The 19543-nt window shown below is 44.4% G+C and overlaps 1 pseudogene; it reads right to left on the bottom strand.

Annotated features, from left to right (window-relative positions):
* LOC121997705 overlaps positions 1-19543 on the bottom strand; it is a 74352-nt pseudogene that overhangs the window by 24050 nt on the left and 30759 nt on the right.

Genomic DNA, 19543 nt, shown 5'->3' on the forward strand with positions numbered 1-19543 from the left:
CTATCAGATAGAGGATGTCAGAGGGATAAGACTGCCAGAAGAGTTATGCTGACCGGTGTCGGAGACTCTTAGAGTTCTCTATTTGCGACCATGTATTTCTACGAGTTTCACCCGCGAAAGGGGTGAAGAGATTTGGCTTCAGAGGTAAGCTAGCTCCACGATACATTGGACCTTTCTAGATCTCGGAAAGGATTGGAGCGGTAGCTTACCGGTTGGCACTACCACCGTCCTTGGCAGGAGTGCACGATGTATTCCACGTATCTATGCTGAGGAGATACGTACCCGAACTGACACATGTGCTGACAGATATCTCAGTTTCAGTACAGCCTGGCGTCACTTAAGAGGAGATTCCGGTACGGATTTTAGACCGGAAGGAGAGTCAGTTGTGGAACAAGACTATCCGGCTTGTTAAGGTCGGATGGTGGTATCTCGGACGAGGAGGCTACTTGGGAGCTCGAGGATACTATCCGAGCTCGATATCCCCATCTTTTCACTTGAGGTATGTGATTTGTTTACCGTTCAGCATTTATGCTTTATATCTGTTGTTGGTACTTGCTGATGGTAGATAATGAAATTTGGGGACCAAATTTTTATTAGTGGGGGAGAATGTAAAATACCGGAAAATAGGCGAATATTAATAAGGGAATTTTCCGGAATTTTTGGAAATTTTTCGGGAATTTTTCGGAGCTCGTATGGACGAGTTGACGGGGATAAAAACGGGGTCCGGAAAAGCCTGTTTAGGCTATCCATTTAAGCGAGGAAATGTTTATAATTACATTTTCTTTTTCTTAATTTCTTTATTTGTTCTTTCTCGCCGAAAAATCCCCGCGCGCCTCTCTTCTCCCTCACTCCCGAACCCGACGTCAAAAGGAGCCCTAACCGCCGGCCACTCGGCGGTTCTCTCCTCTTCTCCTCACCTCTGCCGCCACCATAGCCGACGCCGAGCATCGGCCACAAGAGCTCCAGCGACTGCCTTTATTCCCTAGCGTCGGCCCGCCGCCGAGCCCTAGCCGCGTCGTCGCCACTCCGACCCAGCGCCGCCGGTCCAATGAGCCCTAGCGCCGACCACCGGAAGCCTCTACCTTCCTTCCCCTCTGAACTTCGCGCCGATCGCCCTCTTCCCCCGCACGGAGCAGTGCTGACGCCGGAGTAGGGGTGTTGCTGTTCTTGCTGTGCCCTAGATCGCCGGCGTGGAAGGGACAATTAGGACTCCGAGGGTAAGCTACCGATCCTTCCTCTTTTCTGATCTATGATTGGTGCCCTAGATTGTGCCTTCTTTCTCAGTTCTTCTTCTTGTTATCGCCAGTGTAGCCCTAGACGAGACCTAGGTGCTGAATTCTTCCTTGGTGTGCCACTTCCGAGTGCGAGTTTGTTGCTTCCTTTGGTTCTCACTCAGTGTACTCCTCTCTGCCCTAATCTGCCGCCGGCCGAGTTCCTACTTTCCGCATGAAGCTAGTAAAGCCAAGTCGTAGTTTCCCGATCGCTTCTGCCCTAGAGCCGGTTGCCACTACTTCTGTGCTAGCCGACGCCACTGCCCTAGTGCTCTCTGCCTTGGTCATATCCACGGTGAGGTGTAGCTTGGTTGGAAATTCTGTATGTTTAAGAATGTGGATTAATTACTGTTTTGGTTTGTTCGTTTTGTTCCAGCAGTAATTTATCTTTGCTGGCTGTAAACAATCCTAATTGGGCAACAACTTTGTGACTTCCATCAGCGGTTGAATTGAGGTAAGGTTTATGGTTTTGATCTTTGTGTTAGATTATTGCTAGTTGTGTTAGCAATAATTATTGATTTAGGTTTAGAAGTTGTATAACGGTGTAGTTGGGGTTAATGAAACTAACCCTAACTGGTCAGTGGATTAGAAATTAGTTTAGCTATTTGTTTATAATTAAATTAGCTAAACTGTGCGATTTAACACAGGACTTTGACGCGAGACGAGTATCTCGGAGTCAGATTGGACCTTTCTATTTTCGGAGACGGGTACTTTTGACTTATTGTCTTTGATATGCTTAGTAATGAAATTAACATGTTGCATTAATTGTGTTTCTTATTTGTTTCGGTTAATCACTGCCCAATACATGTTACCTGTTTGATTGGTTGTTTGTTTGCATCTCGTATTGATCTCGTACCTGATTTTTCATGCTCATGGGTAGTGATATAACCATGTTTCACATGTTCAGGACCTAGGTTTGATACCTTATTGATCAGTATATCTTGATATGATTTATTCACTATGGTGCCCATTGTTATATGTCCAGAGGTTGGTTTAGTATATTACCATGCTTAGTGACATGCACCATTTGCATGATCGCATGCTGTGCGATAGATTGCTCCATTATTGTTGAGCACATTGCCAGTTTCATCACTGTTCGGTGCTCCGTTGTGACGCTCATGGGTAGCGTGACACAGCGTGGTAGCACGTCAGTTTGGCTCTTCCGGTGCTCCGTTGATCCGCTCATGGGTAGTGTGACGCAGCGTGTAGCACGTTAGAGATCCCTCCCCGTCATAGCGTACCGGGAGATGAGAGCATTGCGCTCCCCCATTTATGATTTGGGGTAGGAGTACGTATGTACTCCGACAGCATCCCGTCCACTCGGTCACTCATCAGGGGTAGTGATGCAGAGTGCACGGTTGTCACAGCTCTACCCACTCGGTCCCACTTTTGTTATGAGTTGGCTGACTGGCGTCAGGGGTGACCATGACATTGGCATCATATGCATGATGCATTTATTGTTTGTGATTGTGTTTGCTGCATTTATATGCTGCATATTGTTTGGATACCTATGTTTGACATGCATACAGGTCTTCTATACCTTTCGGACTGTTTGTCCTTATACCGGGTCCTGGTTAGTACAGATTCTCTCCTGTCTACTTCGGTTTGCATTTATCTTTATTTTTATCAGGAGACTGTACGCATGATTAGTGCTAGGTGTTATTTCTTTACTTTGCATATCAATTGTACCTGCTGAGTGTTGGACTCACCCCGCCTCCATTGTTGATATATTTTCAGGTTGATGCTGTCAGGAGAGAGTTCCAGTTGCTGGTCCCTGCAGACCGCGAGGATATGATTGGTTTTCGTTTGGTTTCTTTTCTGTTCTAGACTGTTTTGAACTTGTTATGTTTTGGATTATTTTACTTATGGACATTGTATGGATTTTATTATGTCGATGGATTTGGATTTGGATTTGGATTTATTCTACTACATGCCTGCCTGGAAGGCAGAAGAGGTGAGTTCTTCGGATTTGAGCTTTACAAGTGTAGTGGAGTAGGGTTGATTTCGAGTCAGGGTATTATCTTTCTGTTTACTTATATAAATTGCGTGGTGATGGTTTATTTTGTTGTTATTATTCCAGCCGCATGTGGCTGAGGTATTTAGTGCTTGTAGAAAAGTTTCAGATTGTCCACCGTACAGGGGAGATGTTGCCGAATTTTTCTCGGACAGGGACTCCTCTGGGGCGTGACACTCACACCCTCCTCCGTTGCTATTTTCAGGTTGATGCTGTCCGGAGGAGTTCGAGTCGCTAGTCCCCTGTAATCCACGAGGATGGTTATTTGTCTTTTGGTGTTCTTTTCTAGACTATGTTCGGACTTGTTCCATTTTGGATACTTTAGATCTTGTATGGATTGTTTTACTTGTGGATGACTTTTATTCGGATTTGTTTTTACTACATGCCTGCCTAGAGGGCAGAAGAGGTAAGTTCGTTGTGATTTGAGCTTTATGAGTGTAGTTGAGTAGGGTTGTTTTTGAGTCATATTATCCCTGTTCTAGTTTGTTATCTATTTAACTGCGTGGATGGCTGTGTGGTTTATTTTATTATTGTTATTATTCTAGCCGCATGTGGCTGAGGTAAATGGTGGTGTAGAAAGTTTCAGATTGTCTGCCGTACAGGGGAGATGCTGCCGAAATTTCTTCGGATAGGGACTCCTCCGGGGCGTGACAATTTAGTGGTATCAGAGCGCAGTTTTACGATCCTTTGTTTTCATATTTTGGATATTTGGGATAACCTGATACCAATTTATTTGGTATCAGAGCGCCAAGTTTGGCGATACTTGTTGTTTTTCGTGTTACAGATTTTTGAGATTTAACTGATACCAATTTATTGGTATCAGAGCGGGTTATGTTACCTGCTTTTGGTGTTTTGGATATTTGGGTTAGCCCAAGTTTGCGAGTCAAACTGGGTAGTTATTTTGGGATTGCACGGATTTTCCATTATGTATATGTTATGGATTTTCGTTTCAGATTTATATGAATTTCCGGTGATTTTCATGTTCGAAATTTTGAGGTCAGAAGTTGGGGACTGGACAGCGATGGAACATCTCCATACGGCATATAGGTATGATGTTTAATTTTATAGTTTGTGACATATATTAACATTCTTTATTTAGTACCTGTCTGGTTGTTGTAACACATATTACATGTGATGGGTTAGCCATTGAGCATGGTTGACCTTAATAGAGATCAAGGATTATAGTCTCTGGTGATTTTCATATCATACCATCAGTAGTTTTAGCTTCTGTTACTACTAGTAGGAGATGGAGGCACATACCAGCCTCTGCTATTGTTAGTTGGGTAATGGATGATACCTACATATTCTTGTTGACTTAGCCAGTAGAGTTTTTATACTCATATCTTTTGGATATTAGGGTACCCGATACGATGAAAATTGGTCATTGGGGAGTTATCATGTTTGGTCATTGTTGAGAATTGTTTGAGGTTGAGGGATATTGTGAGATCAGATATTGTGATATGTTGATTTCTAATGATTTATGAGAGTAAATGTTAAGTGGTTGTCTGATGATCTATTACTAGATATTTGTTTTGATGATCTATTGGTGGATAACTATTTTGATGATCTATTATTTGGGTTGTTGTTGATGGTGACATAGTGAGTGTCATGTATGATATTCACAGGTTTGATGATTATAGTTGGTGATCAGATTATAAATCGGGTGCTAGAGAGTTTACGGTTGAGTGTGCCTATGAGATTTTAATAAATCTGGTTAGTTGTGGTTAGTTAACAGGATGATAAAATTGATATTTGCTTCCTCTGATATTGGAATATGTGGATAAATAATGATTTGATGTTTTGAATGCTAACTTGCTCTCATGGGGAGTAGAGACTTATTCATCTGATACTATGTGGGCTAATATTTTTGAGGATAAAAATGAGAGTGTCTTGATGTTCTTGAATTCTGACTTTTTCTTTTGGGTCGTACACATTTATACATATGATATTATGTGGGTTGACATTTTCTAGTTTGAGTTGATGTAATTAGTGTTGAATTGACCCATGAACTGATTTAGTTATTTGACAATTTATTTGGGGGTCAAGTTGTTACTTGCTCTGGTGTCTATAAAGATGGATTCCTTCGGATAGTTCTATATGGATTATGGATCAATGAACTGGTAGGATTTTTGTTGTGCTGCCTTTGGTTGTCATAGTTGAAAATTTTTCTGGGTCTGCTGAGTGGATACGTTGACCGTTGTGTTTGTTTATACAAGAAATTCATTTCTCTTCTCAAATATATATAATCTTATTAAAATTTCCATGAAGCAAAATGTCTCTAAACAGTGTATGAGTCGGGAAAACTGAGCAGTATTCTAAAGATGTACTAAACCTATATTTAGTATAAGATGGTTTCGAATTTACATGGATTTCTTTCAAGTATTACAATTATAATGGATACATGTATGGAACATGATATCCGGTTGATTATGATTGGATTGGTTTGTGAATCCTGGCAAAAATTTTTGATCATATAACTCCCTATGAATGATTAGTAATGGTTTCAGATATTGAGGATATAAATTTTATTGAAGTGTTAAATGTAACCAATTTTTCATAAATGTCAAGGCTGAATGAAAATGGTTGAGTATTGTGTCGGATTTGGATAACATAGAAGGTAAAATAAGGAATGTCAGGTTGATTGGATTAAGTATGTTGATTTTTGCATATCTATGAGGTGTGTACATATGATTATTATGTATTGTAGGAGTTCTTGATAGACGGTTTAAATTGCACGTAGTGGGTGTATACTTGTCCAGTTATGATTATTGTGGGTTTCTAGTAGATTATACCGGAGTGGTTAGGTATACATGTCTGATTGTTTATTGGAGGTATTTCGTCGATTAAATCTATGTTGTGAAATGTGCACATGTGTTTGAGTGTTTTATTGGAGGTATTTTATCGATTTAATCTGAGTTGTGATATATGCAGATGTGTTCAGTGTAATATTCGAGGTATCTTGTTGATTATGTTTGTTCTGTGTGTACACTCGTGTCTATTATGAGTTGTTGGAAGTATCACACTGATTTATACCTGTGTTATGAGTGTGTTGGGTGTGTACTAATTAGAGGATCATGTTGATCATACCCTAGTTGTGTGTGCACGTGTGTCAGGTGCATTATTGGTAGTCTCATGATGATTCTACCTATGTTGAGTGTTTATCATTATGTCTTTGGTTGTACACCTTGTCAACTACTTCTTCTACTAATGAGTGACCCACTATGATGTGGAGAGAGTTGACAAGGGATTTGATATTCTTTCTAGGTTGTTATACCCTTGGCTGCCCACAATAATATGGGGTAGAGTGATCTCGTGCAGTCTCTAGTTGGATAGTCAGGTGTCTTGGTCACTTGTGGGATGTTTGTGGTGGAGTGTTGCTCTCACCTATTGTGGATTGCTTGTAGTGGAGTATTGCCCCTATGTATATATTGTAGATACATATTACGGATTTGGTTGTGGTGGAGCGTTGCTCCCACATATTGAGGATTTCTTGTGGTAGAGCGTTGCTCCCACATATGTGGTATTTTCTGTGATGGAGCGTAGCTCTCACATTGGTGGATTTATTCTTTGGTGATTTATATTATTGGTGATTGGATTTCAGATTTATTGTCAGAGGTCTTATGGTTAGGAGTGTCTTTAGTATGGACATTGTGAGTTCTTGATTTTACCATTAGAGCTTGCGAAGCTTTAGATGTTTTCAGGGACTCGATGATTTCTGGTATTTCTAGGATGTTTGGATTGGTTTCCATTGTCTTTGTTGATGATGTTGTGGTCTATTTCAGATCTGGTCTATTTCGGATCTGGGGTGAATCACGTACACATCTTTGCATAGTTCTAGAGATATTTCGACGAGAACATCTATATGTGAAGATCAGTAGTGCGTATTTGGATTGTCTTATGTGAGATGTTTGGGACACACGGTCACCAGTAGGAGTATACCGTGGTTCCACAGGAGATAGAGGTTGTTACCGTTGGGAGCAGCCAAAATCAGTGCAGGAGATCTGCAGTCCTTGAGACTGGCAGGATATTACAGACCTTTGATCGAGGGTTTCTCCCGCATAGTTATGTCACTGACACGCCTGACCAGGAAAGACGTGAAGTTCACGTGGTCCGAGGATTGCGAGACCAGCTTTTAGGAGCTGAAGCAGAGATTTGTGTCGACCCCGATTTTGGTTTTACCTTCTGGAGAGGATTGGAGCAGTAGCTTACCGGCTGGCACTACCACTGTCCTTGGCAGGCGTGCACTATGTATTCCACGTATCTATGCTGAGGAGATACGTACCCGACCCGACGCATGTGCTGACAGATATCTTAGTTCCAGTTTAGTCTGACGTCACTTATGAGGAGATTTCGGTACGGATTCTGGACCGGAAAGAGCGTCAGTAGCGGAACAAGACTATCCGGCTGGTTAAAGTCGGATGGCAGCATCATTCGGATGTGGAGGCTACTTGGGAGCTCGAGGATACTATCCGAGCTCGATATCCCCATCTTTTCACTTGAGGTATGTGATTTAATTTACCGTTCAGCATTTATACTCTTTACCTGTTGTTAGTATTTGCTGATGGTAGATAACGAAATTTGGGGACTAAATTTTTATTAGTGGGGGAGAATGTAAAATACTGAAAATAGGCGAATATTAATAAGGGAATTTTCCGAAATTTTTGGAAATTTTTCGGAGCTCGTATGGACGAGTTAACGGGGATAAAAACGGGGCCCGGGAGAGCCTGTTTAGGCTACCCTATTTAAGCGAGGAATTGTTTATTTATTTATTTTATTTCTTTACTTTTCTTTTATTTCTCCGTTTCTTTTCCGCGCCGAACCCCGCGTGCCCGATTCTTCTTCTCCGCGCGCCCGACGCCGATCTACCCTAACCGCAATCGAGCGGTTTCTTCTTCCTCGTGTACAAAGCCATGGCCAAGGAAACCTTACGCCATTTTCCCCTCTGATTCGTGCATTTCCTCGTGCCAAGCAGCGTCGACCTGAGCCCTAGGTGCCGACGCCGCCGACGCCCTCTCCGATCTCCTCTGTGCCCGCTACTGAGACTCCTCGGCCGAGCTTCCACCGTGCCCTAGCCCCTCTCAGCGGATAGCCGGCTGCCAACGCTTGAAGCCATTGATGCCAGTGATCGGGGCAAGCCACTACCAATTTGCAGCCTTTGCCCTAGCCGACGCCACCACCGCCGCTCCTCCTCAACCCTAGCGCCGGTCACCGTTTTCTTCCTCTGTGCTCGTGCCTAGCTAGTCACAGGCGCCCGCCACCCCTTGCCGTGGAGATCCCAGCGCCGCCGCGGCTACCACTGCCCTAGTTCTTTACTGTCGGGCAGAGCCCCCTTCTGATCTGCCCTAGATCTGTCGAAGCCCTCTAAGTCGTGCCTTAGACCTCTCTATTGGGTCATCCTTCTTCGTCATCAGATGCCAACAGGAAGAAAGCTACCGGCACAAGTTTAGGGTAAACATTGATTTAGTCTTATTTAGTTGAGGAATTCACTATGAATTTAGGCATTTAAACTATGCTAGGTGCCTGATTTTAGGAATGTTGATCTGTTGGGCAGCAACTTGACCTAATGTCACTACCCAGCATTTGATCGGATCTGCTGCCATCGTTGAAAAGAGGAAAATTAGGTAAAGATCCTTATTGACTTTAATAATTGATGTGTGAATTAGGTTTATGTGTATGTGTTGATTTAAAGTTTTACCCTAATTAGGGTTAGAGATTTTATTTAGCTATTTATTAGAATTATAGCTAAATAAAATATATTTAAATTGGTAACACAGGACTGTGACGTGAGACGATTATCTCGACGTCAGATTTGGATCAGATTGGACTTTCTTATTGGAGGCGGGTACTTTTGACTTTATGTCTTTGATATGCATAGTAGTGAAGTTAACAAATAGCAATAATTATGTTTCTTATTTGCTTCGGTTAGTCACTACCCGATACCTGTTATATGCTTGGTTGATTGCTTGTTTTGCATCTCATGTTATTACTTACCTGATTATACATGCTTATAGGGGTAGTGATATAACCATGCTTCACCATGTTCAGAACCTAGGTGTGATACCTTATATGATCTGTGTACCCTAGATATGATTTATTGATTATGGTGCACATCATATATGTATATAGATTGGTTCAGTATATTACCATGCTTAGTGTCATGCACCATTCGCATGATTGCATATTGTGTGATAGATTGCTCCATTATTGTCAAGCACATCGCCAGTTTCATCACTGTTCGGTGCTCCGTTGTGATGCTCATGGGTAGCGTGACGCAGCGTGGTAGCACGTTAGTTTGCTCGTTCGGTGCTCCGTTGGTTCGCTCATGGGTAGTGTGATTGCAGCGTGGTAGCACGTCGAGATCCCTCCCCGTCATCGTGTACCGGGAGATGAGAGCATTGCGCTCCCCCATTTATGATTTGGGGTAGGAGTATGTGTGTACTTCGACAGCATCCCGTCCACTCAGTCACTCATCAGGAGTAGTGATGCAGAGTGCATGGTTGTCACAGCCCTACCCACTCGGTCCCACCATTGGGTGTGAGATAGCTGACTGGCGTCAGGGGTGACCATGACTGCATTGGCATCATACACATTGATGCATTTATTTCTTGTGATTGTGTTTGCTGCATTTATTTGCTGCATATTGGTTGGATGCCCATGCTTGATATGCATACAGGATTTCTATACCTCTCAGACTGTTTATCCTTGTACCAGGTCCTGGTTAGTACAATATTCTCCTGGTTATTTCAGTTTGCATTTACCTTCATTACGTCAGGAGACTGTATGCATGATTAGTGTTAGTTGTTATTTCCTTACTATGTATATCAGTTGTACCTGCTGAGTGTTGGACTCACACCCTCCTCCGTTGCTATTTTCAGGTTGATGCTGTCCGGAGGAGTTCCAGTCGCTAGTCCCCTGCAGTCCACGAGGATAGTTATTTGTCTTTTGGTGTTCTTTTCTAGACTATGTTCTGACTTGTTCCATTTTGGATACTTTGGATCTTGTATGGATTGTTTTACTTGTGGATGACTTTTATTCGGATTTGTTTTTACTACATGTCTGCCTAGAGGGCAGAAGAGGTAAGTTCGTTATGATTTGAGCTTTATGAGTGTAGTTGAGTAGGGTTGTTTTTGAGTCATATTATCCCTGTTCTAGTTTGTTATCTATTTAACTGCGTGGATGGTTGTGTGATGTATTTTATTATTGTTATTATTTCAGCCACATGTGGCTGAGGTATATGGTGGTGTAGAAAGTTTCAGATTGTCCGCCGTACAGGGGAGATGCTACTTAAATTTCTTCGGACAAGGACTCCTCCGGGGGCGTGACAGCCCTACGATATCCATGCCCCATTGGTCGAACGGGCAGGATACTGTGGACGCCTTCATTTCTATCGTAGGCCCATGGGAGAAATTGTGGTACTTCTGACAAGAAAGGCAAGTAGCGACTGTCTGAGCGGCGTCTTCCTGTAGAGATGGCCAGAAGTAACTGGCCAATAGGATCTTCCTAGCCAAAGACCTGCCGCCCGGATGACCTCCACAGGATCCTTGGTGCACCTCTTGGAAAATGTACTCTGCGTCCTCCGAGCTGACGCACTTTAGCAGCGGCCGGGAGAACACCTTCTTGTAGAGTTGATCCCCGATGAGCGTGAACCGGCCGACTCTCATCCTCAATAGCTGGGCTTCCTCCCGATCGGACGGCGTGGCCTCTGATCGCAAAAATTCTATTATAGATGTTCTCCAATCGCTTGGGAATGTGAGGCTTTCCATCCGGTCGACGTGCGCCACTAGGGACACTTGCTCGATTGGTTGCTGGAGGACGATCGGCGAAATTGAACTGGCGAGTTTGGCTAGCTCGTCTGTAGACTGGTTCTCAGCTCGGGGGATCTTCTGTATGACAACCTCGACGAAGCTGGTCTTGAGCTTTTCAAAGGCCTCCGTGTAGAGCCTAAGCCTCGCGCTGTTTATCTCGAAGGTCCCTGAGAGTTGCTGAGCAGCCAACTTGGAATCTAAAAATAGTGTCACCCGGCTAGCTCCCACGTGCCGCGCGGCCTACAGGCCGGCTATGAGGGCCTCATACTCCGCTTCATTATTGGTTGCTCGGTAGTCCAACCGGATGGACAGGTGCATCCGCTCTTCTTGAGGGGAGAGCAGCAGGACGCCAATTCCGCTTCCGAGCCGAGTGGACGATCCGTCCACAAATACTTTCCACATAGCTTCAGGCTCGAGATTTTGCACTTCGTTCACAAAATTTGCTAAGGACTGTGCCTTAATCGCCGAGCGGGGTTGATACTGAATGTCGAACTCACTCAGCTCCGTTGTTCACTTGATGAGCCGCCCGGACGCTTCTGGATTCAGGAGCACCCTTCCTAGCGGGCTGTTCGTCATTACGATGATTGTATGCGCCAAAAAATAAGGACGGAGCCTCCGTACGGCCAGGACTAGGGCGAACGTGAGTTTCTCGAGACCAGTATAGCGGAACTCAGCATCTTTTAAGATATGACTCAAGAAATACACTGGCTGCTCTTCTCCGCCTCCCTTTACCAGTGCCGAGTCGACAGCATGCTCGGTTGATGACAGGTATATGCGGAGCGGCTCGCCTACGTTTGGTTTATCCAGTACAGGTAGTGAGTTGAGATAGGCTTTTAGCTCTTCGAATGCCCGGTCGCACTCCTGATCCCACTGAAATTTGGTGGCTCGGCGTAGGATCTTGAAAAACGGCAAGCTCCGGTCAGCTGTCTTGGAGATGAATCTTGACAATGCTGTTATCCGGCTGGTGAGGCGTTGCACTTCCCTCAGATTCCTGGGGGGCGGCATGTCTTGTAGCGCTTTCACCTTGCCAGGGTTCGCCTCTATGCCCTGCTCGGTCACAATATATCCCAGGAAGCGCCCGCCTTTTGTTCCGAACAGACATTTTTAGGGGTTCAATTTAACTCCATACCTCCTCAGTGTTTGGAAGGTTTCCTCTATATCTGTGAAAAGGTCGGCCGCTCGGAGTGACTTGATTAGTATATCATCTACGTAGACTTCCAGGTTGCACCCGATCTGCTCCCGGAATACTTTATTCATCAGTCGTTGGTAGGTAGCCCCGGCGTTCTTGAGTCCGAACGGCATCACATTGTAGCAGTAGATGCCGTCCGCAGTAACGAAGCTCACTTTGTCCTGATCCTCCCGAGCGAGCGGCACTTGGTGGTAACCCTGATATGCATCCAACATGCATATCAGCTCGCACCCTGAGGTAGAGTCTACCAGCTGATCGATCCGGGGCAGAGGGTAAAAATCCTTCGGGCAAGCCTTGTTCAAATCCTGGAAGTCAATGTAGACTCTCCATTTGTTCCCTGGCTTGGAGACTAGCAACACGTTTGCGAGCCAGCTCGGGAACTGCACCTACCTTATATGGTTGGCCTCCAAAAGCTTCTCCACCTCCACTCGGATGATGATATTCTGTTCGGCACTGAAGTCCCTCTTCCTTTGCTTTACAGGCCGAGCATCCGGTCGGACGTGAAGCTCGTGCTGCGCTATGCTTGGCGAAACTCTTGGCAACTCGTGGGTCGACCAAGCGAAAACGTCGCAGTTTTTTTGGAGACATCTGATCAGCTTCTCTTTCTGGCTTGATTCCAGGTCGAACGCTATGAAAGTAGTGGCCTCTGGTCGGGCAGGGTGGATCCGTACCTCCTCCTTTTCTTCATAAACTAGAGAAGGCGGCTTTTCGGCTATAGCGTTTACCTCGACTCATGGCACTTTCCGAGCGGATTTAGCCTCGGCTCGGACCATCTCTACATAGCATCGCCGAGCAGCAAGATGATCTCCTCGGACCTTCCCAACTTGATCTTCCACCGGGAATTTGATCTTCTGGCAGAAGGTTGAGACGACCGCTCGGAACTCGTTGAGAGTCGGTCACCCCAGGATAACATTGTACGCCGAGGGAGCATCGACCACGATGAAGTTGATGGTCCGTGTTCTTCTGAGTGGCTCCTCTCCCAGCGAGATAGCCAGCCAGACCTGTCCGACTGGCAAAACTTCATTACCAGTGAACCCGTATAGGGGGGTGGTCATCGGCAGCAACTCGGCTCGGTCAATTTGCAATTAGTCGAAGGCCTTTCGGAAGATTATGTTGACCGAGCTGCTTGTATCAATAAAGATACGGTGAATAGTATAGTTAGCTATTACCGCTCGGATGATGAGGGCGTCATCATGCGGGACTTCGACTCCCTCGAGGTCCCTTGGCCCAAAGTTGATCTCGGGCCCGTTCCTGGCTGCAGCCCACCGCATGGATCGTCAGTTGCCTGGCGTGCGCCTTCCTTGCCCTGTTGGAGTCACCTCCAGTCGGCCCTCCGGCGATGATGTTGATCTCGCCCCTAGAGGCATTTCCTCTGTTCTCCTCCTCCCGAGCGGTCGGCCTAGGTCGTTCATACGACGCCCGGGGATTAGCTCTGTGCGGCTGGTGATGATGCCGCTCGGGTGATTCTCTGGCTGCCCGCCGCCCGGTCTCTTGGTGCCGATGTTGCCTCTCCGGTGAGGGGGATCGGCGGCGATAACTCTTGGGAACGGGATGAGCGATTGGAGGGAGACTCCGACAATCTCAGGTGTTGTGTGTGGTGGATTGGTGGAACGAGCAAAACATGGGAGTCCATACCTTCCCCTTTGGCTTAGGCCGATCGGCCACTACTTGTTGGACGGTGTGCGGCCTTGCTTGCTAATGAGGACGAGCTATCTCTGCGCGGGGTCCTCTCGGTGGTTGATAATTGGAAGGCGGCTTCCGCTCGGCATGGACTGGTGGCTCGGCTGGTGCTTCCTTTTTCCTTGCCATCTGAGCTTCTTCCACGTTGATGTACTCGTTGGCTTTGTTCAGCATGTGGTCGTAGCTGCGGGGCGGCTTTCAGATAAGCGATCGGAAGAATTCACTGTCCACGAGCCCCTGTGTGAATGCGTTCATCATAGTTTCCGAGGTGACCGTTGGGATGTCCATAGCCACCTGGTTGACGCGTTGGATGTAAGCTCGGAGCGATTCCTTCGCGCCTTGCTTGATGGCGAACAGACTGATGCTGGTCTTTTGGTAGCGTCTGCTGCTCGCGAAGTGATGGAGGAACGCCGTGCGGAACTCTTTGAAACTTGTGATCGATCCGTCTGGCAGCCTCCGGAACCACCGTTGTGCCGACCCAGAAAGGGTGGTGAGGAACACTCGGCACTTCACCCCATCTTTATATTGATGTAAAGTGGCGGTGTTGTCGAACTTACCCAGATGGTCGTCTGGGTCAGTGGTCCCGTTGTATTGCCCGATCGCCGGGGGCATGTAGTGCCTCGGTAGTGGGTCGCGTAGGATGGCCTCGGAGAATTGCCTATTGATCCGCTCGGGGGGACGAGTCTGTCCTTGGCGCCTTGCCTTTTCTATTATCCCGCGCGGGGGCTTCGTCTGATGAAGATCCTCGGTCGAGGTTGGCCTGCGCGACCTCTGACAGCGTTTGGAATAAAGCCCGATGGAACGGTATCGGGACGGGCGGAGCTTCCACCTGAGTGCCGGTCGGACCTTTGTTCTGGCCCCATATTGAGAGCTGCTCTGGCCGGTCGTCTTGTGCCGCCCGACTGCCTGATGCCGACGTTGCCTGTTGCTCAAGCTGATCGACTTGAGCCTTTTGCTGCTGCTCGACTATCTTGGTCGCCCGCGCTTGGATGAGCATGTCTAATTCTTCGGGGGAGAGCGTCACCATGAGTTGGCGTCCAGCTTTTTCCATCATCTTTGTTCGGATTTAGGTGCGTTCCCACAGACGGCGCCAATTTGATCATGCCCGAGCTCTGAGTCGACGGACGCTGGGGACGTGTCGCTCTCCGCTGTCATTCGGTGTCGAGGTGGACCTCTGGTGAACCTGCAAAGAAATCGAGCCGGGAGGGGTTTCCCGGTGACGACCCTCCGACGCTCAAGTCAGGCAACGAAGAAGCATAGTAACGTTACTGTGGCTACAGTGATCAAGATTGCATACCTCCGTCGAAGTCTGGGGGTCCTTATATAGGACCCCGGGGAGGCGCAGGCACACTTCTCGATGCGTGCATGCTTCCTCAAACATACCTCAGTAGGTCGTGTCAGAAAAGCATGTCTGACGCTATTCCGCAATCGTCCGAGCATATCCCGGATGTGACGGTGGAAGCTTCCACCGTACGATACTCTGTCCACTCCTGCCGCCAACCATGCTGTTTGTCGGCGGTAGGTGTCTCGAGTACGAAGTTACCAGTTGTCATTTTTGTCTCTTTGCGCCCTTACTTATCTCCGGGCCGAGCGGACTAGCCGCTCGGCGCTCATAGCCTTTGAGAATGCTCCGGTACCTTAGACTGGGCGGGAAAGCCCTGCTCGTGTGCTCGGATGGGATTGCGCCTTTTTGCCCTGTGACTCGACCGCTCGGCTTAGAGACTCTTTTACCTTGAGCATCGGAAACCTGCCTCATGGTCGGGTTGTCTTTCGTCCGGTCGCCTGGGAGACTCGGGTCGGGTGCCCGATCAGCCGGATGTCCGGGGATGGTCCGTCAGTCCGCTCGGTGCGACCTTGGTGTTGACCCTCTTGACCTTTGACCTCCACGTGTCATTGACCCCCCCTCCCCACTACCGAGGGTCCCTCATCCTTATTACCGGATCAAACCCTGTTGGGCAAAAAAATTGTGAACTTAGCTATCTTAACGATAAGCATAACTAAGAGGTAAATGTCCAAAAACAAATTACGGAAAACAAGAGGAAAATACATGTAAAAGGTTACCCCTTTTGCACATGCACAAGAGAGCATGCGGACAAACATGCTGCTTGCTGGCTGGCCTATTTTGATTCTCAGCCATAGACCTAACTTCAGCTACATAAGCATACTTGTTTGGCTGCCTTTTCTTAAATACATATACATGATTGTACTCATCTTTTCCTGCGCAATTAACACCTTCTCACTTCCATTGATGATAAAATATCCTCCTTGATCATCAGGGCACTCCCCAAGTTCTGTGAGATCCTTCTCTGAGATCTGATACAAAGTATAATTGTTGGTTGCTATTCGGAAAATCTAATGGTTTCACTGTACAAAACTTTTGTACAAAGGTCTGAACCTTTTCCTAGCTACCATGTGTTCTTTTAAATTAAACTTGGATCGCCTGCGGAACTTAACACGTTTGATCCAAAGTTTAATTTATTTGTTCTTTTAGGTTTAGACTTGGATCTCCTGCGGAACTTAACACGTTCGATCCAAATCACCTAGATTATTAATTCCATTAAATATTAATTTCCAAAATTGACTTCCAGGACTGCATGGCGAGGCACATGGTCTTCTTGGATATGGGAACAACCACCACCGCCTAGACAAAGCTTTTTAAGGAAAGCTAATATTTAATTTCCTTAAAAAACTTTAGGTCAACCAAAAAGAACAATCAAATCACAAGGAAAAGAAAAATAAAAAAACATAACATCGAAAACTAATTCGAAATACTAGAATCGCATGCCTCTTGTATTTGGTATTTTTACAAAGAAATAAAACTAGTATGATGCAGAAATTAAATACTAGTATACATTTTCTTTTGCAAACAAAAACCTCTAGGTCTTCTACCGTATTCCTCTTCTAATCCCGGACGTTGTATGGGCAACGATCTTCCGAGACGAGAACCACCAAGGGACCTTCTTCTTCCTTCCTTCAAGTTTCGGCCAAGCATATCTTCTAAAGGATGAAGAACTTTTTTTTCACCAACCAAGCTCCAAGGGATGCAAGCTTTCTCTCCTTCTTCCTCAAGCTAGATCCGGCCACCTCCTCCAAGCTCCAAGAGATAAAGGATTTCGGCCACACAAGAGGAAGAGAGAAAAGGAGAAGGGTCGGCCACACCAAGGAAGAAAAGAGGGAGAAAATAGAATAGAGTCGTTAGCCATGAAGCCTCCTCTACCCCCTCTTTTATAATCCTTGATCTTGGCAAATAAGGAAAATTTAATAAAAACTTCCTTAATTCTTTTGCCATTGAAAAAGAAAATTTATTTAATTAAAAACAATTTTCTTCTCATCAATTATAATGGCCGGCCGCCATAAGCTATAAACAAGGAGAGTTTTAATTAATTAAAACTTCCTAATTTGTCTCCATAAATTTATAAAAAAATTTCCAATAATTTTAATCCCTTCATGGTTAGTAAAAAGGAAATTTTATAAATTAAAATCTTTCTTTTAAACATGTGGATAAAAAGAAAGTTATCTCTAAAAATTAAAATATCTTTTAATCTACAAATAAGGAAAGATATCAAATCTTTTCTTAATCTCTTGTAGAAACTTATAAAAGAGAATATTTAATTTTTAAACTCTCTTTTAAATCATGAACATAGTTAAAAAGGAAAGTTTTCTTAAAATTTAAAATCCACCTTTTAATCAACAAATAAGGAAAGATTTCAAATTTTAAACTCTCTTTTAAACATGTAGATGATTTACAAATAAGGAAAGTTTTTACCAAAAATTAAAATCATCCTTTTAATCTACAAATAAGGAAAGAGATTAATCTCTTCTCTTAATATTTTGTAGAAAGCTATAAAAGGAAATTTTTAATTTTTAAACTCTCTTTTAAAACCATCCACATAAGAAATAATTTTAATAAAAATTCTTTTTAATATTCTAGTGGCCGGCCACCTAAGCTTGGGACCCAAGCTTTGGCCGACCACCAACTTGGCTCATCCACTTGGTCTTGGGCACCCCTAGCTTGGGTTCCAAGCTAGCTTGGCCGGCCCCATTGGATAGGTAAGAAGGTGGGTATGTGGTGGGTATAAATTTCTATATACAAGAGGCTACGATAGGGACCGAGAGGAGGAATTGGTTTTGGTCTCTCGATGAAATTAAGGTTCCCGTGTTCGCCCCGAACACACAACTTAATTTCATCAATAATAATTTATTCCACTAAAGAACTATTATTGAACTACCGCACTGATCCCAAATTACATTTTGGGCTCCTTCTTATTATGAGTGTGTTAGTCTCCCTGTGTTTAAGATAATGAATGTCCACTAATTAAATGAGTTACTGACAACTCACTTAATTAATATGTTAGTCCAAGAGTAGTACCACTCAACTTTATCGTCATGTCGGACTAAGTCCATCTGCAGGGTTTAACATGACAATCCTTATGAGCTCCTCTTGGGGACATTCTCAACCTAGATTACTAGGATACAGTTTCCTTCTATAATCAACAACACACACTATAAGTGATATCATTTCCCAACTTATCGGGCTTATTGATTTATCGAACTAAATCTCACCCATTGATAAATTAAAGAAATAAATATCAAATATATGTGCTTGTTATTATATTAGGATTAAGAGCACACACTTCCATAATAACTGAGGTCTTTGTCCCTTTATAAACTCAGTATAAAAGAGACGACCTCTAATGGTCCTACTCAATACACTCTAAGTGTACTAGTGTAATTATATAGTTAAGACAAACTAATACCTAATTACACTACGATCTTCCAATGGTTTGTTCCTTTCCATCTTGATCATGAGCTATTGTTTATAATTTATAAGGTATTGATAACATGATCCTCTGTGTGTGACACCACACACCATGTTATCTACAATATAAATTAATTGAACAACTACATTTATCATAAATGTAGACATTTGACCAATGTGATTCTTATTTCTAGATAAATGTTTATACCAAAAGCTAGGCTTTTAGTATACATTCTAATAATCTCCCACTTATACTAAAAGACTAAGCTGCTATATCTGCTGCCATACATCTGATTCCCAACCTTTCAAAAGCTCTTGCCTTAAGGGCCTTAGTGAAAAGATCTATAGGTCATCATCTGATGCAATCTAGGCAGCAACAACTTCTCCTCGTTTATACGATTTCTCGTATTGGGTGGTACTTGTGCTCTATTATGCTTACTTGCCTTATAGACTCATGGTTTCTTCGAGTTTGCTATTGCACCACTATTATTAAAATAAATTGTAATAATCTTTGGACAAACCAGAAATCATATCTAAGTCTATCTTGAGGGTATTGAGTCATTCAGCTTTTATGACTACCTAAGAGGCTTGCCATATACTCAGCTTCTATGGTGGAGTCCAGAAAAACACCTATGCTTATAACTCTTCCATAGTTATGACTTTACCTCCTAAAGTAAACACAAAACCCCGAGGTTGACTTACTATTGTCCCTATCTGATTGGAAGTCAAAATCCGTGCAACTCACAAGGACCAAATTAACTGCCTTGTAAGCTAGCATATAATCTCTAGTGCCTCTAAGGTACTTTAATATATGCTTTACTGCAG

The sequence above is a fragment of the Zingiber officinale genome, chromosome 1A (genome assembly GCF_018446385.1).
Source record: "Zingiber officinale cultivar Zhangliang chromosome 1A, Zo_v1.1, whole genome shotgun sequence".
NCBI classification, from domain to species: domain Eukaryota; kingdom Viridiplantae; phylum Streptophyta; class Magnoliopsida; order Zingiberales; family Zingiberaceae; genus Zingiber; species Zingiber officinale.